The sequence below is a fragment of the Macaca fascicularis genome, chromosome 11 (genome assembly GCF_037993035.2).
Source record: "Macaca fascicularis isolate 582-1 chromosome 11, T2T-MFA8v1.1".
Lineage (NCBI taxonomy): Eukaryota > Metazoa > Chordata > Mammalia > Primates > Cercopithecidae > Macaca > Macaca fascicularis.
This window is the reverse complement of record NC_088385.1, coordinates 9455249-9482375: the sequence shown is the minus strand read 5'-3', so window position 1 is coordinate 9482375 and position 27127 is coordinate 9455249. Positions and strand designations below refer to the sequence as shown.

Here is a 27127-nt window from a genome sequence, read left to right as displayed (position 1 = left end):
GCTTCTGCAGGTGGCCTGTGAAGAGATGGGCATGACTGCACCCCCATCAAACTTTACTTATGGACATGGAAACGTCTCAGTGTCATGAAGTGTTATTTTTTTATTTGTTCAATCATTTGGAAATATAAAATCCATTCTTGATTTACGGGCCAGAAGAGCAGGCAGGGACAGGCTGCCCCTTGCCGACCTCTGGAATGAGCTTAGAGAAGGAAAGGACAGGCTGGGCCAGTGCAGCCTCCTCACGGTGGATTCGCTGCAGGAGGATCCTTCTTAGCAACCACTTCTCATCCTTCATCATACCTTCAAGTGCAGTTCAGGTGGAGAAAGAGAGAACAGAACTGGCCTCAGCAACAAGAAAGAAGGAGATGCAGGGTCAAACAGCTATGTGGATCAGTCACACTCAACATTCACACCAAGCGGAGCACAGGCAGGACCAGCCCAGGGGTGCTGAATGGAGGCTCTCTGGTGTGGGGGACCTCTGGATGGGCAAGATTCTCTACCTAACACTCATATAGAGGTTCTACACAGCAGTAGTTATAGAAAACACACACTGAGAAAAAGGCCAAAATAAAAATAGGACACCAAGCTTGGCCAGCTGGGTCTCAGAAGCCAGTAGGTAAGAAAGCCCAGGAGGGCCCACCAGAGGAGCTGGGGGTGGGTTCCTGCCTGCAGGGGGCCTGGGACACCCCATTCCCACAGATGAGGACCCAAGCTTTGGGGAGGAAGCTTTCAGAGTCACCAAGTGAGCTGATCAGACCTGGAGCCACAGAGCAGGTGAGGAGCCCTGGCCACGTCCCCATGTGGGCTGAGAAGCTGAGGTGGGGGCAAACCCCCAGGGGCAGATGCAAACAGTGGACCACAGACCCTCCTTCTGCCCAGAGGATGCTCAGCTCCCAAGGGAACACCCAGGCCTGGAACCCAGGGACACACCACCTGACCATCATACCCAGGCCTCCTGGACCAGGCAATGTCCAGTACAGGCAGGCAGTCTAGGCTTGGGACCGGGACAGGAGTGGATGGTCCTGCTAGGCAGGCCTCCTTCTCCCTACCAGCCGGGCTGGTTGCACTGTAGTTTTGGTTCTGGCAACATATTGCTGCCCACTTTGGCCACACTAGTCCCTGGCTCCCTGGCTAGGCCCAGTGCTGTCCAACCCACCTACACAGAGCCCACACGCCCAGTGCCCACCAGGCTCTTGTCAGTCAGGAGGACCCATGCTTATCCCCTGAAGTATCCGTGGGAGCCTGCATCCCACAGGGACCCACAGCTCAGGGCCAACCTCCATGGGGGCCTCTTGGTTCTGGTGGTAGGGGCGGGGGGGCAGTTGATCTCCAGCCCTCCCATCCTGGCCACTGTGTTTTGTGGGGATCATTCAGTCCTGGGAGCTTCCTGGGGACCCCAGAAGGAAGAGAACAGGGTGGTCATGGCAGCCTCAGCCCCAGGCTCTGGGCCCAAGTGCAACAGTCTTTCGGTTCTGGTTTCATCCGGGTGGTAACACCAGGTCTTGTCATTCACACAAGGGCTAGCTTCAATATAATGCATCAAGGGACTGTGGAGGACACAGATCAGCCTCCAGGCCAGTTACACCTAGTGACTTAGACAGTGCCGGCTGGGGAGTGGAAAAACTGACCCCTGACCTCCCCACCTACCCTGCCCACCAGATGCCAGTAGCGGCCAGGAATCCCCGACTTCAGGTAGAGTCAGGCAGCACAGTTGCTGCCTCCTTTGATCCCATCCCAGGGCCCACAGCCCCTGGAGAAACCTGGCAGGGGCTGAGTTGGGAGAATCAGGCAGGGGGATGCCAAGTGAAGAATGTGAGGGACTGGGCATGAGGGGCACTAAGGGCACAGGGTCTGCTTCCCCTGGGGAGGTGGCAGTGAGATATATAGCAGCCAAGCCTCCACAGGCACCACCCTGCTGCCAGGCACACCTGGTGCCCATACCCACCCCAACGGCTGCAGGAAGGTTCTTCATCAACAAAAGGGGAGGACGCACCCACACCCACATAGGCATTGGTGCCCACACACATCAGAGAAGAAAATTGCTGCTGTGCCCAAGGTGTGGGGAAAGGGGCAATGTCCCATTCCTCCCCATGGTGGGTCCAAAATTACCTGCTCCTGCCACACCCCCACCCCCAACTCCACAATCTGCCATGCCACGTGCCAAGAACAGCTCAGCGGTACATCCCAAAGGGTGCTATCCTGGAGTGGCTGTGCTGGGCAAGGGACATATTTCCTTGTCACAGAGGTTTTCTTTCTTTACTGCTCACCAGCCCTGTGCCTCAGTTTCCCCCACTGTGGTACAGTGTAAAAATCCCATCTTGAAGGCTAGGAACCCAGAAAGGTCACCACACCTGGAGAAATGGGGGGTGAAACTCCCTGCCTTGGACCTCTTGCTCTAGGACTGATGTCCATTGGGACATGGCCAGGCCAGCATCTTGGGGAGGGCTGCATTCCTTGCCTGGGGAACCTTGCTGCCAGTTAGGGATCACTGGAATTGAGGCTCCTAATGGATTGGGGGAGGCACAGGGGTAGAATGGAGATAGCCCCATCATACGGGCCTCTGTAGACCCCAGAAAACAAGCATTGAGTTCAGACTCTTGTCTGAAGCTGGCCACCTGAAAGGATTTGGGCTTTGGGGTGTGATGAGGGTCAGGGAACAAAGTGTTCTGGTTTGGACATGCAGGAGGTTCTCTGCAGCTCTTTCAGGTACAGGGTATGTTGCCAAGTATATGCTTTTAAAAACCCTAGGAGGAGGGGGCACCCAGAAGGGGCCCTGAAGCCAAGGGCAAGGTCCAGCCTTTCCACCTCCCCAGCTGAAGACAGGCTGGAGGACAATTCTCCAGAGTCTCATAACAAAGAAGAGAAAAAAGAAATCAAAAAGACCTGGAGGATAGGCAAGCTAATGAGGGCCTACAGGGATTACCCTGCCTTATCCTCAAAAGAAGCCTTCCCTATCTGTCCTCTGGGCCAGGTGAGGAAACAGGTCACAGTAGGACATTCAGACCCTGGGAAGGCACCTGGCAGCCTGGAGCCCAGGAGGTCCAAACATACTGCCCCAACCCAAGCCCTCAGCCAGGAGCAGCTCCGCCCACAGCTCATTCACTGGTAAATCAGGCCGACTGGGCTGCCCGCTCTTCCCCAATCCCCCTCGCTCACCAGACCACAGCCTCCCTGCTCCTGGCTGCCAGACTGCGGATGGCAGTGCACGTCCCCTTCATTCTGGCTTCTCAGCTGCCCACCAGGCCATCCCTCTCTGCCAGGCCACCTGGAGCCTGGACGTGTGCATGCGGGGTGGACAGCACCTGGAATACTTGGGCCGGCTTGGCTGGGGACTGTGGTTCCTGTGCAGGGTGGAGTTACTGCCCCATCCCTGGCCCCATGGCCCCTCTGAGAAGATCCTCCACACACTGCCAGGCCTTGACCACCAGTAACCCCACATCCAGGAGGCATCGACGTGCTCACCTTTGATTGGCAGTGGGCATGCAACCCTGGGGCAGACCCCTTAGAATCCCAGGTATGAGAGAGCTAGGTGAGGGCAAGGGTGGCATGAGTGAAGGGGGCCTGCCCCTCCACACCTGTGGGTATTTCTCGAAAGGTGGAGACGAGAGACTGAGAAAAGAAATAAGATGCAGAGACAAAGTATAGAGGATGAAAAGTGGGCCCAGGGGTCCTGCGCTTAGCATATGGAGGACCCGCACCGGCACCGGTCTCTGGAGTTCCCTCAGTATTTATTGATCACTATCTCTACTATCTCAGCAAGGGGGATGTGGCAGGATTACAGGGTAGTGGTGGGGAGAGGGTCAGCAGGAAAACATGTGAGCAAAGGACTCTGTGTCATAAATAAGTTTAAGGAAAGGTGCTGTACCTCAATGTGCACGTCGGCCAGATTGATGTTTGACTTTACACAAACATCTCCATACAGTAAAGAGCAGTATTGCCGCCAGTATGTCTCACCTCCAGCCATAAGACGGTTTTCTCCTATCTCAGTAAATAGAATGTATGGTCAGGTTTTACCCCGAGACATTCCATTCCCAGGGATGAGCAGGAGACAGATGCCTTCTCTTGAAGGGCAAAAAGGCCTTCCTCTTTCACCAATCTTCCTCAGCACAGACCCTTTATGGGGGTCGGACTGGGGGACGGTCAGGTCTTTCTCTTTCCAGGAGGCCATATCTCAGGCTGCCTCAGTGGGGAGAAACCTTGGACAATACCGAGGCTTTCTTGGGCAGAGGTCCCTGACGCTTTCCGCAGTGCACTGTGTCCCTGGGTACTCAAGACTGGAGAATGGTGATGACTTTTATCAAGCATGCTGCCTGCAAACACATTTTCACTAAGGCACATCCTGCATAGCCCTAAATCCATTCAACCTTGAGTCAACACAGCACATGCTTCTGTGAGCACAGGATTGGGGCTGGGGTTACAGATGAACAGCATCTCAAGGCAGAAGAATTTTTCTTAGTACAGATCAAAATGGACTTTCTTATGTCTTCGTCTTTCTCCATAGACACAATAACAGTCTGATCTCTCTTTCCCCGACACAGAGAGTGTCACCCTGTACGTCAGCCACTGGGGGACAGGCTTCAGCTTATACCCACCTTCCAAATTCCACCGTCTCACCTTGGCAGAAGCTGGCCAGGAATTGGGGCCAATGGACGGGTGGGGTCTGCAGACGACACCGTGTTCAGGTCCCCATGATGGCCTCACACATGGGTGGTGGCCCTACAGTTCCAGGTGCCACACACACGCCAGCCCCAGCTCAGGACCTAATCTTTGAGGAGGGGGAGCAGCAGAACCCGGGAGTTGACCCCACAGTGCCACTCACACCCACAGACGATTCTCCACACAGGTATCAGGTCTCAGTCCTAGCCACCTCCCCCTGCAGGGCCTCAGTTCTTTCCCGGGACTCACGTGGTCCTTCCTCACATGCAGCTCTGGTAGGATGCATTGATCTGTACCCAGGGACTTTGAGGTGACAATGGTCACGGTCATGCAGAGTGCAAGGGCACAGGCTGGGTGCCCATTGTGGGGACCCTGACGGCAGCATTCCCAGACTACCATCGGGCATGCTGGCCCCCAGGCTTAGCTAGGGCACCAGCTGCACTGGACTCTGCAGGAGGAGGACAACTATCACCGCATGTTTATGTTCTCCTGCTGGTGTCACTCTGTGTTTCTCATCTCCTAGTTGTAGGATTCAGGGCAGACTATCTGAAGACCTTGTGGGAAACAGCAGAGTCCAGCAGAGAAGAGGAGAAACGCCCAGCCGCAAAGATGAAAAAATGGCGGGTGTGACATGGGCCCCCATTCAGATTCTGTGTGTAAATGAGGTTTTCTGGAACACCTACTCTCATAGGATATACTTCATATATATATATATGTAAAAATGTGCGTGTGTCTGTGTGTGTGTGTATATATATATATATGTTATTATTATTTTTTTTTTTCTGAGAGAGAGTCTCGCTCTGTAGCCCACACTGGCCTGCAGTGGCATGATCTCGGCTCACTGCAACCTCTGCCTCCCGGCTCTCAGTTCAAGAAATTCTCCTGCCTCAGCCTCCCGAATAGCTGAGATTACAGGCATGCACCGCCATGCCCAGCTAATACATTTTCTTTTTTTTCTTTTCTTGAGACGGAATCTTGCTCTGTCACCCATGCTGGAGTGCAGTGGCACGATCTCGGCTCACTGCAATTTCCAACTCCTGGGTTCATGCTATTCTCCTGCCTCAGCCTCCTGAGTAGCTGGGACTACAGGCACCTGACACCACGCCCGGCTAATTTTTTGTATTTTTAGTAGAGACGGGGTTTCACCTTGTTAGCCAGGATGGTCTTGATCTCCTGACCTCATGCGACAGAGCAAGGTCGCCTGGACGACAGAGAGAAACTAAGTCTCAAAAAAAAAAAAAAAAAAAAAAAAAAAAAACAAAAGAAGAAAGAAAAAGAAAAAGAACAATATAAGCCAAATTCACTCAAAAGAAATAAGAACAAGATGAGAAGTCAATGGCACTGAAAACAGAAAATCAACAGAAGAACGCAATAGAACAAAGCTGTTTCTTCATGAAGATCAACAAAATTGGTCACTATCAAGCCAGGCTAACAAAGAAAAGAAGAAATCACACAAATTACTATAAGGTGAGTACAAAAGTAATGGCAGTTTTTGCATTCTTGGAATTTGCTGTTTGATACTGGAATACACTCTTAAATAAATGTGGTTATGTTATTCATCATTTTAATTGGCATTTCTTGTCTTTTTTTTTTTTTTCTAATGACTTATTTATTTTAGACTATAGAAATGATGTCAGGCAAAAAGCAAATTCAAGCAACCTTCTTATTTGAGTTCAAAATGGGTCCTAAAGCAGGGGAGACACCTCACAATATGCACGCATTTGGCCCAGGAACTGCTAAGTAATGTACAGCGCAGTGGTTCAAGAAATTTTGCAAAGGAGGCGAGAGCCTTGAAGATGAGGAGCGTAGTGGGCAGCCGCCGGAAGTTGATAACGACCAATTGAGAGCAACCAGTGAATTTGATCTTCTTACAGCCACACGAGAAGTTGGCAAACAACTGAATGTCGACCATTCTATGGTCATCTGGCATTTGAAGCCAGTTGGAAAGTTGGAAAAGCTTGATAAGTGGGTGCCTCATGAGCTGACCAAATATTTTAAAAAGCATTCTTTTCAAGTGCCATCTTCTCTTATTCTGTGAAACAACAATGAACCATTTCTTGATCAGATTATGACATGCCACGAAAAGTGGATTTCATACAACAGCCAGCTCAGTGGTTGAACTGAGAAGAAGCTCCAAACCACTTCCCAAAGTCCAGCTTGCACCAAAATGGTCATGGTCACTGTTTGGTGGTCAGCTGCTGGTCTTCTGATCCACTACAGTTTTTGAATCCTGGTGAAATCATTACATCTGAGAAGTATGCCAAGCCATTCGATGAGATGCACAGAAAACTACAGCATCTGGAGCCAGTACTGGTCAACAGGAAGGGCCCAGTTCTACACAACGCCTGACCACATGTCATACAACCAGGGCTTCAAAAGTTGAATACACTGGGCTATGAAGTTTTGCCTCATCTGCCATATTCATCTGACCTCTCGCCAACCAACTACCACTTCTTTAAGCATCTTGACAACTTTTTGCAGGGAAAACACTTACACAACCAGCAGGATGCAGAAAATGCTTTCCAAGAGTTCATTGAACCCTGAAAACATGGAATAAACAAGTTTATTTCTCATTGGCAAAAATGTGTTCATTGCAATGGTTTCTTTTTTTTTTTTTTAGACAATCTCATTCTGTCACCCAGGCCAGAGTGTAAAGGTACAATCTCAGCTCACTGCAACCTCTGCCTCCTGGGTTCAAGAGATTCTCCTGCCTCAGCCTCTTGAGTAGCTGGGAGGACAGGCACATGCCACCACGCCCGACTAATTTTTGTAGTTTTAGTAGAGATGGGATTTCACCATGTTGGTCAGGCTGGTCTCAAACTCCTGACCTCCTGATCCGCCCGCCTCAGCCCCTCAAAGTGCTGGGATTACAGGCGTGAGCCACCGCACCCGGCCGAGCATGCTCCTTTGTTCCTACAGGAGGATGTGATTGGCTTGTCTGTTGGCTGGTAGGGAACTGAATCATGTGACACTGACTGGTAAGACTGTAATACTATAAAATACAGTATATAAATTATAATACCATAATGGTGTAATACTATCTACTACAATACCAAAGGCATCGATGAAAAGCCCAACACTATCATATGTGACTGAGAGACTGAATGTCTCTTCCCTCTGATTGGTTGCAACATATTGTCCTATTTCAATTCTCTCTCCTTCATTCAAAGTGAACGATCCAAATAACGACAGAAATCATAAAGAATAAAGGGCAACAGATGCAAAGAACTCACGAGATGATACTCTATGGTAAAGTTTATGTACTTAGGAATTAATACCAACTCATTATTAGCAAAAAATAAACATCTTTACATCAAGAGTAGTTTTTCCTTTAATAAAAAATGGTGGAATATGTGTAATGGACAAGGGATAACCAAAATTTGCCAAATGAGGCTAGTAAGACAATCCTAACAATTCACAATCATTGTTCACTGGTCCATTAATCAGAGGACAATACATACAAATGAAACTTATCTGGTCGGGTGCGGTGGCTCATGCCTGCAATCCCAGCACTTTGGGAGGCCAAGGCGGGCAAATCATGAGGTCAGGAGTTCAAGACCAGAATAGCCAACATGGCGAAACCCTGTCTCTACTAAAAATACAAAGAATTAGCTGGACGTAGTGGTGGGCACCTGTAGTCCCAGCTACTCAGGAGGCTGAGGCAGGAGAATCACTTAAACCCAGGAGGCGGAGGTTGTAGTGAGCCAAGATCACACCACCACACTTCAGCCTGGGCAACAGAGTGAGACTCCATCTCAAAAAAAAAAAAAATTAAACTTATTTACATATTAGAAAAACATCAAAATTCAACCATGAATCCAGCACATTATCAAATGAAGAGACAAACATTCTACCAACAAACTTAAGAAAATATCATTATCTCTGAAATTCAAGTACTACTGCTTAAAGAGCATTGACAGAACTCTCACCTCAAGGTTTCCCTGCAAAACAAGATGAAATGCATACTCAAGACTCTTTAAGAATAAGCCACTGATAAAAACAATACACTTGTAACTTGTGTTAAATTTCATACATTTTTTTCAAGCACTGCACGATAATTAATTTGCATCAGGCTTTCCAAATTAGAAAAGCTTCACTTATAGAACTTCTTTCCAGTGGGAGTTTTCACATGACTTTTCAAGTAAATCTGAAAACTGAAAATATTCTTGCCGTTTCTAAACTATTAGAGTTTTAATCCTGTATACGTTCTTGTATTTACAAGGTCCAGCCAGCTACAGTGTGCATTTTCATATGTCCTTCAGTGGGTATGAGGGAAATGAAACATTCCCACATTCGGGACATTCATAGGGTTTTTCTCAGGAATGAGCTGATGTCTTCAAATGGAACTAACACAACTGAAGGCCTTACCACAAATTTAAATTTTTAAAATTTTTAAAATTAAAAAGGCTTTTCTCCACTCTGAGTCCTCCCAAATCTTCAAAAACAGGAAAATCTGAAGGCTTGACCACATTTCCTACATTCTTAAGGTTTCTCTGCAGTGTGAGCTCTTTCATGTTTTTGAGGGAATGGGAAAGAGTAAATGTTTTACCACATTTCTTACATTCAAGGGGCTTTATTTATTTATTTATTTATTTATTTATTTATTTTTGAGATGGGGTCTCACTCTGTCGCCAGGCAGGAGTGCCATGGCACAATCTCGGCTCACTGCAACCTCCGCCTCCTGGGTTCAAGTGATTCTCCTGCCTCAGTCTCCTGAGTAGCTGGGATTGTAAGCATATGCTACCACACCTAGCTAATTTTTGTATTTTTAGCAGAGACGAGGTTTCACCATGTTGGCCAGGATGGTCTCGATCTCCTGACCCCGTGATCGGCATGCACAGGATTTCCCCCAACCCCCCGTAGCTTTTTATGTCCTTGAAAAAGAACTAAGACAACTGAAATGTGCCACCATGCCCAGCTAATTATTTTCTTTCTTTCTTTCTTTCTTTCTTTCTTTCTTTCTTTCTTTCTTTCTTTCTTTCTTTCTTTCTTTCTTTCTTTCTTTCTTTCTTTCTTTCGAGATGGAGTCTCGCTCTGTTGCCCAGGCTGGAGTGCAGTGGTGCAATCTCGGCTCACTGCAAGCTCCACCTCCTGGATTCACGCCATTCTTCTGCCTCAGCCTCCTGAGTACCTGGAGTGAGCCGCCGTGCCCGGCATTATTTTATTTTTTGTAGAGACAGGGTTTCACCATGTTGCCCAGGTTGTTTCACATTGTTTTAATCCAGGCTAGTTATGAACTCCTGGGCTCCAGCAATACACACACTTTAGCTTCCCAAATTGCTGGGATTATAGGCTGAGTCACTACACGCAGCCTCTGTATCATGACTCCTTTCATGGCGAGTATGGTGACTGGAACGACTGTAGGCTTTACCGCACCTCTTACATTCATAGGGTTTTTCTCCAGTATGAATTCTTTCCTGGAGGTGAAGGGAACTGAGGCGACTGAAGGCTTGGTCACACTGTTTACATTCATAGGCTTTCTCTCCAGTATGAGTACTTCTATGGTTACAAAGGGAACTCAATTGACTAAAGGCTTTGCCACATTGTTTACATTCCTAGGGTCTCTCTCCAGTATGAATGCTTCCATGGTAACGAAGGGAAGTGGAACAGCTGAAGGCTTTATCACATTTGGTACATTTATGGGGTGTTTCTCCAGTGTGAGTCCTTTCATGCATCTTAAAAGAACAAGAAAATCTGAATGTTTTCCCACATTCCTTACATTCGTAGGGTTTCTCTCCAGTGTGAGTTCATTCATGTATTAGACAAGAACCGGAAACAGTGAACGCTTTACCACACTATTTACATTTATAGGGTTTTTCTCCTGTGTGAGTTCTCTGATGTCTTTCAACTGAATTGAGAAAATGAAAAGCTTTCCCACATATCGTACATTTATAAGCTGGATTTCCACTATACATTATCATGTGTCTTCTAACACCTGGAACAGAAACGAAGAATTTCCCACACTGTTCACATTTATATTGCTTCTCCCCATATGGTTTGTATCCTGAGTGAGCTAGGATGTGCCTATTAAGGAGGGAATGACGTACAAAGACTTTTCCACAAATACTACATTCACATTGCTTTCATCCAGTAGAAATGTTCTCATTCAGATCAAGATTTGGAATTTGGCTGACAACTTGTCCATCATACTGACTACCTTCTTTGCTTTCACACAGTCTCTGTGACATATGATTTCTGTAAAAAAATGACAAGCACATTTTTATTGCTTGGTTTAGTAACTTTCTACTTATTAATAGGTCTTGGACTTACACTGCTGCCAATACCAGGGAAAATGCCTTTTTTTTTTTTTTTTTTTTGCCATGACCGAATTATTTGAAAGTAAATGGGTTACTACTGAAAACACACCTACCACCTGCATGGCTATGACCAACATAGTAAGATTCATATACACAATTTTGTAGTACTATTTTCAAGTAAACTGTTTTCCAAACACTGACTGCTACACTGAAGTACGTTACATTTTGGGTGAAATTTTTCTAAAAAGAAATAAATTTACAGTGACTCTTATTTGTTTTGATTGCTTGTTTTTAAGTTCATGACATGCTAAGATTCTTTCAGAGGACTTTATTTCCTCTTCTCAGTGCAAATTATCTTATATCTTTCCCAGGTTTTTCGAAGTGATCTTCAATATACTGGTCTTTCCATTTGTTTCCTAAAATGCAGACCCACAAAATTATCATGAATTATTACAAACTGTAGAAACATTACTAGATTTCATGTTCATTGTACACAGTGCCCATGTCTGATTTCTTCACCAAATCATTCCCTTGCCACATTCCAAATCACAAATAGCACTGATGATAGGGAAATACTTCTGTAATTAAGTGAAATGTGTTGTCATTCTCACCTACAGAAGCCAGATTCCTGCAGATTTCCTGCATCATTTCTCTGTAGAGATTCTTCTAAGAAGAATCTAGCAAAGCCCATTCCTTCTGGGTAAAGTTCACAGCCACATCCTCAAAAGCCACGGAGTCCTAGAACATTCCACACATATGTATAGAAGGATAGGTGAGACTGACAGCCCTGGGAACCTATACTCAATTCATAAGCTATGTACATGATTCTAAAATTTCCAAGCATATATTCTATGACTTGATTGTCACAACTCTTACTCTGTTCACACATACTCCCTCCCACACGGCAGTACTAATGCTAGAATTGAACTTTTCAAAAAGACAACAGCAAAGTAGAAACACCCATCTCATTAGAGAATCCAGGGAGTAAGATGTGCTGCCAGGAGTTACCTTGTAACTTCACTTTGTACATTTCTAGTATGTGCCATAATAAAGTCCTACCTGATGTGCATAAGTGAGTTAATATTATCAGTCCTGAGACTACTTATTCTTAAAAATGCCTGCTCACAAAGTTCAATCTTCGTTTGTATTAGTAACTTACATTTTGAAAGGGATTCCACCAACCCAAGTAATAAGAATAAGAATTACTTATGCAATATATTTGCCAGAACTTTTTCTGCTGAAGATCTATTATTTTGTGTCACTGCAGTGGTGCTTAGGGAACCAGACGCCAAAACACAGTCTGAACAGTAAGTGTTCAATGACTTTCCCTGGTAGACAATATTTTACATGTGCTGTCGCTTGTTAACTGGGCAGTTGAGCCCATTCCATGTGATTACACCAAGAGACAATAGGCTTATTAAATTCAATTGAGAAGAAAATAAAACCAATAGTTGATATTTAATAATACTAATACAATAATTTTTAAAATTTCTATTGCACAATGTCAAGGCAGAAAGGAATAAGAGGAAATATGACACATGTTTTTTAAAATGACATTAATGTCACCACTTCCAGATGTTAATCCTATGAAATCACATAAATTCCCAAATCAGGTTGTTTTAGGCAAGAAAAACTACTTTTTCATACAGAGTAAAAATGACAAATGTCTAATGATTTTTAGTCATCTAAAAAAAGAGTGATGGCTTGTCTAACATACTTCTAAGATTTTCAAACGAAAATATTCAGGACAGCACAGTATTAGCAGAGAGATGAGCAAGCAGACCAAGGGAAGAAAAAGTCTTAATGACCCAGCATTTATATGGAAAGCTGATGAATGAGAGAATAGGCACTGTAGAATAGAAAAAGAAATCACATGCACATTAAAATATGAGGCAAACCAGGCTAGCATCTACTTGGGAAAATGCATTGCATTCTTCTCTATTCCATGAACAATAGTCAACTTATTATATATTCAAATATGAAAGATAAAAAAAACCAAAACACTTTCAGAAGTCACAGCAACATTTTTTTTTTTTTATGAAGGATTAGGCAGAATTTTTTTTATGTAAGAAAAAAGTGATAAAGGAACAGACAAACTCAAACATATTAAAATTTAGGGAATAAAAAGAAAATGGAATGGGCCGGGAGTGGTGGCTCACGCTTGTAATCCCAGCACCTTGGGAGGCTGAGGCGGACGATCACCTGAGGTCAGGAGGTTGAGACCAGCCTGGCCAACATGGCAAAATCCCGTCTTTTTGTTGTTCGTTTGTTTGTTTGTTTTTTGAGACAGAGTCTCGCATTGTCGCATTGTCGCATTGTCGTTTGGGCTGGGGTGCAGTGGCAAGATCTTGGCTCATTGCAACCTCCACCTCCCGGGTTCAAGCAATTCTCTTGCCTCAGCCTCCTGAGTAGCTGGGATTACAGGTGCCTGTCACCATGCTCAGCTAATTTTTTTGTATTTTTAGTAGAGACAGGTTTTCACCATGTTGGCCAGGCTGGTCTGGAACTCCTGACCTCGTGATCCACCCACCTTGGCCTCCCAAAGTGCTGGGATTATACGCATGAGCCACTGTGCCGGGCCTAAAACCCCGTGTTTACTAAAAATACAAAAATTAGCTAGGTGTGGTAGTGGGTGCCTATAATCCCAGTTCCTTGGGAGGCTGACACAGGAGAATCACTTGAACCTGGGAGGCGGAGGTTGCAGTAAGCAGAGATGGCGCCACTGCACTCTAGCTGGGCTACAGAGAAAGACAGCGTCTCCAAAAAAACAAACAACAACAACAACAACGACAAAAACCCTCAGAGGCCGGGCACAGTGGCTCACACCTGTAATCCCAGCACTAAGGGAGGCCAAGGCGGTTGGATTACCTGAGGTCAGGAGTTCAAGACCAGCCTGGCCAACATGGTGAAACCCCGTCTCCACTAAAAATATGAAAAATTATCCATGTGTGATGGTGGGCGCCTGTAATCCCACCTTCTTGGGAGGCTGAGGCAGGAGAATTGCTTGAACCCGGGAGACAGAGGATGCAGTGAGCTGAGATCATGCCACTGCACTCCAGGCTGGGTGACTGAATGAGGCTCTGTCTCAAAAAAACAAAACAAAACAAAACAAAAACCCTCATATATCCAGATAAGAGGATACAGATGTGTCCACTCTTATAAATTCTTCACCACGCTACAAGAGGGGAAGTGACATTTTGGTGAATCTTTGTAAATCATCAATTTATCTATCACACTTTTATTTCACTAGTAGCATTTACAAAGCTAAGTAATACAATTCCATTTGAAATTATCCATAAATAGAACAGACCTTTAAAACTTACTACACTCACTCTGGGGAAGAAATAAATATGAATTTTTAGCAAATAAAATATATCATTTTACCTTGCTTCTTTGGAAATAGTATTTTTATCTTTCAAGCTGTACTGACAAAATGTATCTTACAGTCAATGAAAAACTGAAACTCAAATAAGCGGACAAGCCTTTTCAAGGTAACAAACTCAGGGAGAGGCAGTGCTGACTCCAACGCAGACCTTTCTAAGTGTCACGGCAGGCCATTCTATCCCTCGGGACACCCATCCTGTTCAGTAAAGTACTCAGTGACCACCTAGGAGGCACTGGCACTGCTCTTTGTCCTCCTGTGTGCCTTAAGTGCATTTGAATATTCAGGTTCTTGTACATCCTCTCTGGGGTGGGTTTTCCTTGTCCTTTGGGACAGTTTTTCTCTCTTCACAAGTCTGGGACAATCTAGAGAGCAGAAATCATTTCTGCCTTTTCCTCTCAATGTCAGCATCCGATTGGCAGACCATCAACGTGTCTCCGAGGAATAAAAACTCGGGCTGGAGGAACAACTTTAAAGACCTAACTTTAATGACATTACATTGTATTGTCCATAATTTTAATGTCCTCAAATTTTAATGACCCTAAGGGGTCACCACTGTAGATGAAACTATACCAGGAGATTCCTCTAAGGCCAAGAGCATCCAGCTGCTCCCCTGAGAGACTCTACCCCCTACCTCAGGCTGTCCTTGGCGATGAGATGACCCCGGGGTTGATACTCATACTCACTAGACCCTCCAATAGACATGGCCACAGTGGGTATCCTGGGTCATCCCCAGACAGTTCTAAAATGCCAGGACTAGGAAAAGACAGGAGGGTGGCTGAGGACACAACACCCTGTAAAGTTTTCACAGGGGGACCTCAACCTAAAGACATTTTGGTAATATGTACACTTAGGAAAGATGAAAAGAAGAGAGGCGCAAAGACTTTTTTACAGTAGAGTGTCAGATGATTTATTCTCCGCTTTCCTGTCATGTAAAATGTTTGGAAACAGAAAAATATTTTGGTCAAAGTGGCTCACGCCTGAAATCCCAGCGTTTTAGGAGGCCGAGGCGGGTGATCAATTAAGGTCAGGAGTTCGAAACCAACCTAGCCAACATGCCAAAACCCTGTCTCTACTAAAAATACAAAAATTAGCTGGACATGGTGGTGGGCACCTATAAGCCCGGCTACTTGGGAGGCTGAGGCAGGAGAATCACTTAAACCCGGGAGTCAGAGATTGCAGTGAGCGGAGACTGCACCATTGCACTCCAGCCTGGCGACAGGGCGAGACTCCGTCTCAAAAAAAAAAAAAATATATATATATATATATATATGTATATATGTAAAATATACATTTAAAATTACTACGTGTGGATAGTATTTGAAGTCATGGGACTGACTGTAGGTAGAAACAAGAGAAGGCAGGGAAAGTTTTTATATTTATATTTATATATAATTATATAAAATTAATATACATAATTATAATATATAAATATATAATATAGGCTGCGCACGGTCGCTCACACCTGTAATCCCAGCAATTTGGGAGGCCGAGGTGGGCAGATCACCTGAGGTCAGGAGTTTGAGACTAGCCTCACCAACATGGAGAAACCCCATCTCTACTAAAAATACAAAATTAGCCAGGCGTGGTGGTGCGTGCCTATAATCCCAGCTACTCAGGAGACTGAGGCAGGAAAATCACTTGAACCCGGGAGATGGAGGTTGCGGTGAGCCCAGATTGCATCATTGCACTCCAGTCTGGGCAAAGAGGGTTAAACTCCATCTCGAAATGAATAAATAAATAAAACAAAAAATATATATTTATGTCTAAATATATAATTATAATACACAAATGTATATATAAAATACATTTATTATAAATTTATTAATATATAAAATATGTTTATTTCTGAGACAAGGTCTGGCTCTGTCACCCAGGCTGGAGTGCAGTGACACTATCATAGCTCATTGGAGCCTTGCACAGAGGGCTCAAGCGATGCCCCCACCTCAGCCTCCTGAGTGGCTAGGATTGCACGCACACCCCACCATGCCTAGCTAATTTTAAAATTCTTTGTAGAGACAGGGTCTTCCTTTTTTGCCTAAACTGGTCTTAAACTCCTGGGCTCAACTGATCTTCCTGCCTCAGCCTTCCAATGTGTTAGACGTGGGTCACTGCATCTGGTCTAATGCATTTTTTAGTTTGTGAATTTATATTATTTAATATTTTTAAGTACTGAATGTGTTGAACAGCCATCTTGCAGAATTCCCGAACAATGGACGGTCAGCTCTCATGTCCTGGTTCAAATCGCCCCAGCACACCACAGCTAGAAACCTTTCAGCCAACTTCCACTTATGTCTCCCGGGGCAGGACAATGTCACTTGGCCAATCCCCACTAAGAGGGACTCTGGAAAGGCAAGAAACTATTCTGTTCTCTATAATGGAATGTGATCAGGAAGAAGGCAGCTGGGAGGGCCAGCTGGGCCCTCCAACCAGCAGCGTCCACCATCGACCAACTGCCCTAGAGCTACACCGTGCTGGGCATTTGGGGCACTGTTATGAGCAAGAGTTTCCATTTTTCTTCTCATGGGACCTTCATGCTAGTGGCAAGAGACAGTTTTTTTTTTTTTTTGAGACAGGGTTTTGTTCTTGTCACTCAGACTGGAGTGCAATGGTGTAATCTCGGCTTACTACAACCTCTGCCTCCTGGATTCAAGCAATTCTCCTGCCTCAGCCTTCTGAGTAGCTGGGATTACAGGTATGCACCACCACGCCTAGCTAATTTTTGTATTTTTAGTAGAGATGGATTTTCACCATGTTGGCCAGGCTGGTCTGGAACTCCTGAGCCACTGTGCCCAGCCAAGAGGGAGATTTTAAATCAATAAGTATAACTGTGATGAATGCCAGAAAGAAGAGTGTGTGTGATGGGGAGGGGACCTAAGTTATTGTCTCATGCTTTAACACTTTCATAGGCAATAACTAAACACTTAGAAGCTTAAAACAACACACACCTTTAAGCCAATTTTGGCAAGATAGGAGTTGAGCACATTTTAGCAGGTCCTCTGCTTGGGATCTCACGCTAAGCAGCTGGGCTGCATCCTCATGTGAGGCTCAACCAGGGCAGAATCCATTTCCAGGTCCGCTGAGGTTATTGGCAGAATTCATTTCCTCGGACCCGCTTGGCAAGGGCCCAGCTTTTTGCTTCCTTGCCTATGGGGCCCCCTCAAAGGTCCTTTCTCAGCACAGCATCTCCCTCCTGCAGCGCCTGCAGGCGAAACCTCTCTCTCTAGTGTGCGAAGGTGATGCACTGTGACACTGACATCCCATTGCTTTTGCCAGGCTCTGTGGGTTAGAAGCCAGTCACCGGTTTTGCTCGTACCCAAGGTCAGGAAGACTATGTAAGGGCATAGGTCATTGGGGGGTCAGTCACTTCAGGGTGTGGCTGCCACCATTGAACTTGGTGAGACTTTAAGGGTTGGTAGGAGCTGGCCAGGTACAGGGGTGAGGGTGTGTCAGGCAGGGGTGAGGGCATGGAGGGGGATGCAGAGGCCTGCACCCTGGAATGTCCTTTCACTCCCTGAGGTTTTGTTCTCCTGATCCCTGAGTACATCCCAGAACACGGTGGGGCCCTAGCAGGGGAGATGTAGGGAAGCATGTGTTCTTCATCCGGGGACCTTGTTAGGCAAATCAGATTAGGGGCCAGGCTTTCAGTGGTGGGTGCAAGTGTGGCAGTGATGAGTGTGCAGGTGTGTGTGGGAAGAGCGATGGGGATGGGGTCAGCCCCAGCCACCATGAAGACCTTAACTGTGCATCCACCCATCCCAGCAGCCTCCCTGACAGAGTGCCTTCAGAGTGCAGGTCCTGTTTTGCACATGGAAGTGAATCAGAGTGGGACACTGCCTTGCCTTAGAGAGGTTACACTTCTTCTCCTTCTTCTTCTTCTTCTTTTTTTTTTTTTTTTTATATTTGCGACAGTCTCACTCTGTTGCCCAGGCTGGAGTGTAGTGGTGTGACCTTGGCTCACTGCAACCTCTGCCTCCCAGGTTCAAGTAATTTTCCTGCCTCAGCCTCCTGGGTAGGGTAGCTGGGATGATAGGCATGCATTACCATGCCTGGCTAATTGTTGTATTTTACTTTCACCATATTGGCCAGGCTGGTCCCAGTCTCCTGGCCTCAAGCGATCTGCCCGCCTCAGCCTTCCAAAGTGCTGTGATTACAGGTGTAAGCCACCACACTGGGCGAGAGGTCACACTTCATGCCACGTGGGAGGCAGCCACTCAGACAGCACCCCAGCTGGCGCTGGGAGTGAGGGGTGCTCAGCGTCCTAGGAAGGCAGAGGGCTGCTGAGAGGTTCGGGGAGGAAGGACTGAAGGAGGATGTGAGATTTTTCACCTGAGCAGGTGTGTGGATGGAGGGGCTGTTTACAGAGAATCACAAGAATGTGGATGAGCAGGTTAGGGCACTAATAAAGCACTCTGTTTTGGCCCGCAGAAAATTTGAGATGCTTCCCTGTGTCCAGCTGGGGCTTTGGGAAAGGTCAGGGCTGGGCATCTGACTGGGATGGATGTCTGGCAGGCAGCAGAGCATGTGGATGGTTTGTGAAGCCCGGAAGGGCAAGAGATTTCCTGTAGCAGTGCCCACTGCAAATGGAAGGGCATTTGACCTGAGCCCAGACATATACAAGTTGGGCAGAGAAAGGGGTGGGTCCCTGGCACCCACAGAGGAGCCGCTATAGAGGTACAGGAAAACCAAGGGTGTGGGGTCACATGATGCAGGAAGCTCAAATAAGATGAGGAAAGAGGTTTTAAAAACGATCAGGGCTGGGGACAGTGGATCATGCCTGTAATCCCAACACTTTGGGAGGCTCAGACAAGAGGATAGCTTGAGGCCAGGAGTTTGAGACCAGCCTGGGCAACATAGGGAGACCCCATTTCTATAAACAAATAAATATCATTGGTACTTGGCATTTCAGGCGGGGAACAGCAAACACATGAAAGCTCTGAGGCAGGAAAGGGAGGTGATTAGTGCTCGCTCCTCGTTCCTTTATCAGACCTTAAAGAGATGCAGAGACATTTCAGGTACTCTTTGGCCGAGCTCCTTCAGGGAAGGCCTAAGTTCGCTTCTACTTCCCATCTATTAATTTTCTTTTTTTTTGGAGACAGAGTCTCACTCTGTCGCCCAGGCTGGAGTGCACGCAGTGGCACAATCTCAGCCCACTGCAACTTCCACCTCCCGGGTTCAAACGATTCTCCTCCCTCAGCCTCCCCAGTAGCTGGGACCACAGGTACGTGCCACCACGATCGGCTAAGTTTTTGTCTTTTTAGTAGAGACGGGGTTTCATCTTGTTGGCCAGGCTGGTTTCGAACTCCTGGCCTCAAGTGATCCACCTGCCTCGGCCCCACAAAGTGCTGAGATTACAGACGCGAGTAACCGTGCCCGGCCCTATTTCACTCCTAACGCCCACCATACGTGCTTCCAAATGTTTGCTGAATGACAAGGTGAACGAGTGAATGGGACTAGGTGACTTTGGGCAGCAGGCAATCCTATTCCTTGGACCTCAGTTTCCCTTTTTGTAAAGCAAGCCTGTATCTCGCTCTCTGCCCTAAAAGCCTGAGTTCTGGGCTTGAGATGAGCGGGTCCCGTAGAGCAGACTCCAAGTGGACGTTGAGCTGGGTCTTCTAGAAGGCCAGAATCCGGCCAGCTCTAGGGTCCGGTCCTCCCGAGGGACCCCGCACGCCCAGTCCCAGCGCCGCCCCCTCCCAACTTCCCTTTGTTCCCCAGGCCCCGCCCTCTCCGCGCAGCTCGCTCCCCATTGGCCGGGGGGCGGGCCCTGGGCGCCCGGCTCCACTGGGGGCGGGGCGGCGGTCGGGGCCGTGTGGCCTGCGCTGTGTGTGTGTCCCCGCGGCAGCCCAGCGCCAGCTGCAGCTCAGTGATCCCAGCCGGATCCTGAGCGGGGAACACGGGCTGAAGCGGAGGCTGCGGCCCCGCCCCGGGGCTTCATTGTTGAGGCTGCCGCGGCTCTGTCGGCTGCTCAGCTGCCCTCCAGTCGGCCCAGGCGCCGCGGCTAGGAGCGAGCGCTGCGAGGCGGCGGCCTGAGGTGAGACGGCGCGACCGGCGACCGGCTCTCCGGACCGGGCGGGGGTCTCTGCCCCAGGCGTGGCTGCTTCGAGCTGGGCTCCTTAGGGTCCGGGGTCGGGATCCGGGGTCCGTGCGCCTGGGCTTTGTCTCGGCCTCGGGTGCCACCGGGGGCTTCGCGCCTCCTGCGACACCGCGTGGGCCCGCGCGGTGGTCCCGGTCGCCCTGCGGGTGGGGGCCGGTCCCCACTGCTCCCCGGCTCCCCGCGTCTGCCGCGGAGGGGACTGCATGGACCCGGGCGCTGACTTCTGCCCGGTGCCCCCGCGGCGTGGCTGGTCCCCGTGTGCGGCAGAGGGCGTCCTGCGAGGACCCACTCGTGGGACGGGTCCGGGTCACCGCGAGTGGGACACTCCGTCGCCCTCCCCGCCCTCCCTCGCAGCGAGACTGCTTGGCTATCACCGAAGGGACTGCGCGGACCCTCGAACGAGGGAGTCCGTGACTCTGGGTGGGGGCTCTTTCACGGCCCGCATGACGGCTTCCTGAGTGTTTTGTCACCTATATAGGTGGCTGCGTGGACCCGCGCGCGTGGGTCCTGGCCGCCCTGCTAGTGGGGCTGTGCGCCGCCCCGTGGCTCGTCTGGGTCGACCCCACCTGGGACGCGGGTGTAGTGGTTGTCTGTGTCCTGGGGGCGCTGTTGGTCGGGGCGCACTGCCCCCAACCCGTGATTTATCCTCTCACTTGCCGGGCGGGAGGAAGCGAGAGGCGCGCGCCCGAAGCTGTCGCGCAGCGGCCGCACAGACCTCTGCCCTGGCTGGCGCGTCCGGTGGGGGGGGGGGCGAGGGGCTGTCACCGCGTCCCACCGCCGCGCTTCCAGCTCTGGCCCCGGGCTGAGCTCTGATTGGAGGAAGCAGGGCCCTTCTGCCTGGCGCTTCTTGATTTCTTCCGTTAGTAATGGGAAGAAAAAAAATCTGGAAAGTCAGATTAAACTTTGTAGCTCTCAGCGCCTGGAGAGTGGAAGAAACTCTCCCCAAAATTTGGCGGGCCGGAAAATGCGTTTCAAGCAGGAGCATCCACACGCAGGGAATGAGGCCAAGGCAGTTACAGCTAGAGGTCAGATTTATGAGGAGAGAGCCAGGGTGAGGTCCATGGGTGGGGAGACTCCGACCTCAGCTTGATGGGAAGACCTGATGCTGCCCCTCAGACGCTGTATTTCTCAGCCACCAAAGAAAGTGGAATCACTCCTTAGTGAATGCTTTCATCAAACTTTTGAAAAACCTGTAATGTCCCAGGAAGCAAAATCAAACTAGACAGTTTCCCCCTTTTAAGAGTGTTAAAAGTCCCGGAGACAAACAGCAGAAAGTTCAAGGAGTCCAAATACTCAACCTGAAGTTCTTTCTGAACAAGAGATGGTGTATAAATAACAGGCATACAAGAGAAAACTGAACTAATCACCGCAGCTGTGGCTCCTAGCCCTGTAGCGTGTCATGCAGACCCTTTTGCCTTCTCTGCCCTCCACTGTCCCAGACCCCAACACTACGCGCACCTCCAGTCATCAGCTCCTGCGGACCCATTGCTATGAACTCTGTTTCGGTGGCTCCCTTCTCTCTGAAGTTTTGCTTGTTCTCCTGAAGTCCTGGTCTTTAAGAGCTTATGATCTGCAGGGACAGATTGGCTTTGGGCAGTACATAGTTAACTGTAGCACAGCTTGAAAAATGCTCTGATAGAGGTGGGCAGGCAGTTTGTACATGCGGGTAAATGCGAGGTCCTTTTTCAATACCATGAATCCAAGTATTCATGCTATTTTAAATCTGCAATTCTTTGACTCTCCAGAGGGCTTTTAGATTAATTTTTTTTTCTATTAGTTCCTAGTGTTTGTTGCATAGTTCGGAGTACTTGATTAAAACTTACCAGGTCTGCCGGGCGCTGTGGCTCACGCCTGTAATCCCAGGACTTTGGGAGGTCTAGGCAGGCGGATCACTTGAGGTCAGGAGCTCGAGACCAACCTGGCCAACATGATGAAACCCTGTCTCTACTAAAAATACAAAAATTACTTGGGCGTGGTGGTGGGCGCCTGTAATCGCAGCTACTCAGGAGGCTGAGGCAGGAAATAGCTTGAACCCAGGAGGCGGAGGTTGCAGTGAGTCGAAATGGCTCCACTGCACTCCAGCCTGGGCCATAGAGTGAGACTTCGTCTCAAAACAAAAACAAAAACAATGTACTGGGTCTACCTCCGGCTCTGGAATTTTCCTGGAAGGCCTTCTCTTCTGGGCTTCATTTTTCTTACTTTTGAGGATGGCAAACTACATAAGTTCCAAGAATCTTTGCCCTACACCTTTAATTCTTTCAAGCAAATATAGCAGAGAAAAATTCTCTTCCCGGCAATGGTGTAAGTAATGGAGGCCTTTGAAAATGTGGATTCTAAAATGGAAATTCTTTTTCTTCTTCCCCTTTTTTTCCTTTTAAACGAGTTTAGTTACATGAGTATATACTTTATCTTGGAGTTAAGGACAAGTATCTATGATGAAAGCTTAAGCAGCTTTTTGGCAATATCTTGCATATTCTTCACAATTGTGTTTTATGTGCAGCATCTTCACTCTATCCAGTTGGTTTGTTTTTTTCTCATTAATGGAGTTGTTGAGCTCAGAACTTTTCAGGAGCAGTTTGTTGACCTTTTAAGTGTCATGTGAAATATGTTCTAATTTAACATTTTATTTGGTTGAGTAAAATGGGAATAAATGGAAATTTGAGAGTGCCTTGAGTAGATGTACTTGGCTTTGTGTAATGGTTTGAAGCATAGTTTAAAATTACCACTTGTGGCCGAGTGTGGTGGCTCACACCTGTAATCCCAACACTTTGGGAGGGCAAGGCAGGCAGATCACGAGGTTAGAAGATGGAGACCATCCTGGCTAACACGGTGAGACCCCATCTCCACTAAAAATACAAAAAACTTACTCTAGTTCTTTTGAGCAGAGGATTTGGTTTCGATATGTGGCCCTATTAAAGCTTTTGTTAAGTCCAAATACTTTCTGAACTTCAGTTCCCTTACCTATAAAATGGAGTTAGTTGTTAATAATATCTATTCTGCCTAACTCAGGAGATTGTTTTGAGGATCAAATGAAATCATGAATGTAATGGAATTTTGTAAATTTTAAATGAAATATTGTATTACCTAAGATTAAAACAAAACAAAACAAAAACACTGTATTTAAGAATGGAATGAATCTGGGTTTTCCTTTGAAATCCCAAGTGTTTAATGTACAGAGAAGTTTTAATGTGTCTGTTGGGGAGCTTCATTAGGATTGTTTTCTATCTTTAATTGGCCAGTATTGTTTTATATTTTAGCATTTTTGGGGAACATCAAAATTTGTGTTTCAGGTATCATTAATATTTTACAAAGTTATTGAATGTGCATGATTTAGTCTTTAACAATCTCTTCAATTATTTACATTCCCACGTAAAAAATGAAGTAATGAACGTCCATGTAAATAACATTCCCATGCTTTAATGAAGCATAATTTCTTCACATTGCAGTTTCTAAGTGCCCTGTCTTGAGGTTGGGAAAGCTGAAGGGCAGTCAGAGGTCAAGGTCAGCAAAGCATCACCTTTGACATTTGAAATCCAGCAGCAGGTATCACAGTGAACCCCATTCCAGCATCCAGGAAGTTTCTCTGCACTGTCTGTCCTCCAGCCACCTCAGAATCTGTGTCTGCAGTGTTGGTCCTGCTTTCCTCTCTCCTCTGCCTTTTCTTTCTCTTCACCTACTTCTACCGAGTGCCTCTGATGTCCCAGACAGTGGCAGTGGGAGTACAAAGGCTAATAAACCCGGCCCTAGTCCTCAGAGAATTGATGTTTTCTGTGCAGATATTAAGTGACACTGTCATACATAGTGTTGACAAACATTGATACAGATTTCCTGTGAAGTGCAGAAGCACCATCCTAGAAGCAGAGATGCAGAGGCAGCCCTGGTGACTCACACATGGAGAGCTGGAGTTCTTGTTCTAGTGGGATCAACTGACCTGGACATCATTTCAGTGCAACGGAGTGAGTGCTGGGATGGGCTCCCTCGGGGCATCTGGGGCTGGGTTTGTCTGGTGTTTAGTCTCCTGCATGGTACTTAGAGTTTATCAGTAAGATGAGCATTGGGAGGTTTCTAAGTGAAAGGAAAGGCAATCACTGACCTGAAACCTAAAATCTGTAGGTGTTCTGGGCCATTTATAATTCACTGAATCTGTTTTGTCAGAACAAGTCTATCATCTATTGTTTTGGATGGAGTGTGGCCAGCCTTGCCTTGCGATGTAAGGAAATCAGGAAACGCTTGTCAGGTGTCAACACCGTGCCAGACACTTCTAGGGGTTTCCACGTAAATCACTGTTATTCATTTCTGTTGCTGCTTTACCACATTTCCACAAATTTAGTGGCTTAAAACAATCGAAATTGTATCACCTCACAGTTCTGTGGGGCAGAAGTCTGACGTGGGTGTCACTGGGCAAAAATCACCACGTGGGCTGGGCTGCATTCCTCACTATAGAACTGTTTCCAAGTGCTTTTGGCCAAATATAGTTCCTTGTGGTTGCAGGACTGAGGTGTCTGTTCCCTTGCTGGCCATCTGTTGGGAGCTGCCCTCAGCTCCTGAGGCCTCTATCTGGTCTTTGCATGTGGTCCCATCAGCTCAGGACTAGCTAGGCCAGGGACCTGGTCAGGCTCTCCAGTTCCCGTGTGTGCATTTCTCTTCTTCCACTCGGAGAAAGTTCTATGCCCTATTTAAAAAAATTTTTTTGAGATGGAGTCTTGCACTGTTGCCCAGGCTGAAGTGCGGTGGCATGATCTCAGCTCACTGCAACTTCTACCTCCCGGGTTTAAGTGATTCTCCTGCTTCAGTCTCCTGAGTAGCTGGGACTACAGGTGCCCGCCATGACGCCCGACTAACTTTTATATTTTTAGTAGAGATGGGGTTTCACCATTTTAGCCAGGATGGTCTCCATCTCTTGATCTCGTGATCCACCCGCCTTAGTCTCCCAAAGTGTGGAGATTACAGGCGTGAGCCACCGTGCCTGGCCAGTTCTATGCTCTTAGAGGCTCATGGGATTAGATTGGACCTCCTTGGATAGCCCAGGATACTCCTCCTAAGGCCTGTGGCAAAGCTCTTTTGCTGTGTGACATAGTCACAGGTCTAGGGGGTTGGAATCTCCCACCACAGTTACCGATCCACTTACTACAGCAGCCTGGGAGGTGCTTTTCATTGCCTCTGGTTAAGAGATACCAATTTTTTTTTTTTTTTTTTGCAAATTGGCAGGAACGTGAAGATCCCTCTTTTTTTTTTTCTGAGACGGAGTCTCATTCTCTTGCCCGGGCTGGAGTGCAGTGGCACGATCTTGGCTCACCACAACTTCCACCTCCCGGGTTCAAGCAGTTCTCCTGCCTCAGTCTCCTGAGTAGCTGGGACTACAGGCACGAGCCACCAAGCTCGGCTAATTTTTGTATTTTTAGTAGAGACGGGGTTTCACTTTGTTGGCCAAGCTGGTCACAAACTCCTGACCTCATGATCCGCCCACCTTGGCCTCCCAAAGTGCTGGGATTACAGGCGTGAGCCACCGCACCCAGCCAGGAAGATCCTTCTTAAATGAAAAAAAACATTCCTCTGACTTGATGTGAGGCTGTTGGTGAGATTCATAGCAGTGGAGAGAGGTCCATCAGAAACGGAGCTAAACTTTGTGTTTAGGAGTATTTTGATGGTCTGCTCTGATTATGTAAGTTTTGCTAAGAAGTCATTAGAGTAATTCCTCTACTGGAAGAAACACCCATATGGGGAATTTGGGACCTTGCCTTTTCAAGTTTTACGCAAAGGACTCTTCATGGGCGAAAAGTACATGATTCCAGGTCCATTTCTAGAATGCAAACAGCTGTATCAACCCAACAGCGATTCACATTCTTGAGTTTGAGAGAATCTGATTGTTTCAAGGCTGAAGCCAAAAGCCCAATAAACAATGTTTGCACCTTTATTCATAGTTAGGAATTAGGTGCATCCCGTGGTCAAGAAAACAACTGATGGTCACCAAGTAGTTTAAAACCAAGCAGGACCTCATTTTATCATGTGGGTGTTTTTGATTTTTTTAACTAAGTTTTTATTTTCCTATGCAATAAATGACAAGCTCTGACTTGAAATACATTTCCTTTAATAAACCAGAATCTAGGGCCAGGCGTGGTGGCTCACGCCTGTAATCCCAGACTTTGGTAGGCCAAGGAGGGCAGATCACGAGGTCAGGAGATTGAGACCATCCTGGCTATGGTGAAACCCTGCCTCTACTAAAAATACAAAAAATTAGCCGGGCGAGGTGGCGGGCGCCTGTAGTCCCAGCTACTCGGGAGGCTGAGGGAGGAGAATGCATGGGAGGCGGAGCTTGCAGTGAGTTGAGATCAGGCCTCTGCACTCCAGCTTGGACGACAGAGTGAGACTCTGTCTCAAAAAAAAGAAAAACAACAAAGAAAAGGAAAAAAAAAAAAAAAAAGAGAAACCAGAATCTATAATTCTAAGGTTTTTAACCTGGCTTTCAGAAATTTATGAAGTCCCCAAAATCCTGTGCAACAATTTTGTGTATATGCATCCATGTGTGTTTATGGGGAGACTATTTATAACTCTCCATACATTTTCAAAGTGGTTGGATTCCAAAAAATTTTAGATACACCACTTGGGCCTGGTGTGGTGGCTCACATCTGTAATCCCAGCACTTAGGGAGGCTGAGGCAGTAGGATCCACTGAGGTCAGGAGTTTAAGACCAGCAACATAGCGAGACTTCCACCTCTACCAAAAAAAAAAAAGTGC

The 27127-nt window shown here is 47.1% G+C and overlaps 1 protein-coding gene and 1 pseudogene across 2 annotated transcripts in view; one reads left to right on the top strand and one right to left on the bottom strand.

Moving 5' to 3' along the window:
- Nucleotides 1–27127, top strand: part of LOC141407972 (SH3 domain and tetratricopeptide repeat-containing protein 1-like) — a 217533-nt gene that overhangs the window by 132650 nt on the left and 57756 nt on the right. The gene's annotated exons all lie outside the window — the stretch shown is intronic.
- LOC141407981 (uncharacterized) lies at nt 9921–11573 on the bottom strand (annotated as a pseudogene).